Raw genomic sequence first — 2065 nt, 5'->3', positions numbered from 1 at the left:
GGCACTTCACCTGAAATGATGCGGCTCTTTATCGAATATGCCTATAGCGGCACAGTACTGGTCACAGCCGACAATGTGGAATGTTTGCTGATAGCAGCCGACCAGTTCAACGTCATGGGCGTCGTCAGACTGTGCTGCGAGTTCTTAAAGTGCCAGCTTTGCTTGGAGAACTGCGTCGGAATCTGGAGCTTCACCCATCATTACTACTGACCTGAACTGCGAGAAGCAGCCCATGCGTTCATCCTCCATCACTTGGAGGAGATGACCAGGGTGTCAACAGAGTTTCTGCAGCTCTCCGTCAACGAGTTCCAGCGTGTCCTGCAGAAGGAGGAGCTCCGCGGGAAAGAAGAGGCTGTGTTTGAGGCCATTCTGAAATGGAAGGCTCATGACCCACAGAACAGGAGGCAGCAGGATGCAGTCTTGCTGGGCAAGGAGGAGTGGAAGCGAAGGATTTATTTAAAAAAAAAAAAAGAAACTCTAGGTTATTCTTAGTTTAGAAAAAAAATAAACTCAGCATTAGTAACAGTTAAGACTTTGCTTGAAACTTTTGACACCTTCACAAGGGTATGAATTTGTAATTCATACTCACTGTACGTACACGTCACTCATCCAAATCCGATTGCTTGTTAGCACTTGCATGGTTTCAGAAGGCACACACACTGACACTGACAGTATGGAAATTATCAGGCATTTATTTTCTATGAGTGCCCAGGCCACAGTTGTGCGAGGCATTACCCAAGCATATGAAATCCTTGCCCAAAAGAGTTTGCAAACCAATTGTTTCTTAACACGGTCACTGTATTTCAACCCTTCCCCTCGTGACAACCTCCTCTCAGGGACAGACTTGCCTGGTCTCATGAAAGATTCCATCAGCAGAGTCACTGGGTCAAAGCCAGAGCAACGCATGGGTATGGCAGGTGCCCAGAAAGTGCCAAAAGGCCACAGTTTCATAGGTTGGAAGGAACCTTTAAAATCATCAAGTCAAACCATCAACCTAACACTGCCTAACCCACCACTAAACCATGTCTCTCAGCACCGCATCTCCATGTCTTTTAAATACCTCCAGCACTGGTGACTTAACCACTTCCCTGGGCAGCCTGTTCCAATGTTTGATAACCTTTTCTGTGAAGAAACTTTCCCTAATATCCATCCTAAACCTCGCCTGGCGAACTTGAGGCCATTTCCTCTTCTCCTATCACTTGTTACTTGGGAGCAGAGCCCAACCCCCCTCGCTACCCCCTCCTTTCAGGGAGCTGTGGACAGCGAGAAGGTCTCCCCTCGGTCTCCTTTTCTCCAGGCTGAACACCCCCAGGTCCCTCAGCCGCTCCTCACCAGCTCCGTTGCCCTTCTCTGGACACACTCCAGCCCCTCAATGTCTTTCATGTCATGAAGGGCCCAAAACTGAACACAGTATTCTATCATGCCATGACGCAGCCACTATCACCTGCAGCTGGCTGTCCCCTGCAGCCATCATCTTTCCAGACTGACTGGCAGTTTCCTCCAAATCTGCTGACTCTTGGAAATGGTATAGACCAAACTTCCAAGCCAAGAGGTATAAAAACGCCCTGACCCAAAGCTGACCCAAAAAGCTCTTGAAGCAGATCCAACAGCAGCCAGAGTGATGAGGCTTCCGCGCTTCCCGGTGGGATACAGGGGATGCCCGTGCTGTGATGGAGGAGGAAGGATGAGCGCTCTCATCCTTGGCCAGGAAACCATGCTGCTCGTCGGCACACAAGAGCTATAAATCGTGAGCTGCGAGTTATGAATTACAGAACTTGTAAGTGAGAAACTTTGCTTGCTTTCCTAATGAGCTCATTAAATAAAGTTTAATTTGCAGAGTATGAGCTCCTGTAAATTAGAGAGCTCCAGAAGGTCCATGACAGTGCTGGCGGCAGCACCGTACCTCTGTGTACCTCAGGAGCATTGTATCTCCACGTGCCATCTGTATCAGGGTGACACACTTGCGCTCTTTCATCCGGGTACTTCCTTGTCCCGGTTTGCGGTAAAGCAGAACCACTTTTCTGTTCAGTAATCTTACTTTGCAGCTAAACCTCTTTTAACGAAC

The 2065-nt window shown here is 48.6% G+C and overlaps 1 pseudogene; it reads left to right on the top strand.

The window, feature by feature from the left end:
* The first annotated feature begins 9 nt into the window (after positions 1–9).
* Positions 10–492, top strand: LOC104283575 (annotated as a pseudogene).
* The last annotated feature ends 1573 nt before the right edge of the window (positions 493–2065 follow it).

This window comes from Charadrius vociferus, unplaced genomic scaffold (assembly GCF_000708025.1).
Source record: "Charadrius vociferus isolate BGI_N301 unplaced genomic scaffold, ASM70802v2 scaffold390, whole genome shotgun sequence".
Classification (NCBI taxonomy): domain Eukaryota; kingdom Metazoa; phylum Chordata; class Aves; order Charadriiformes; family Charadriidae; genus Charadrius; species Charadrius vociferus.
This window is presented reverse-complemented; position numbering and strand designations above follow the sequence as displayed.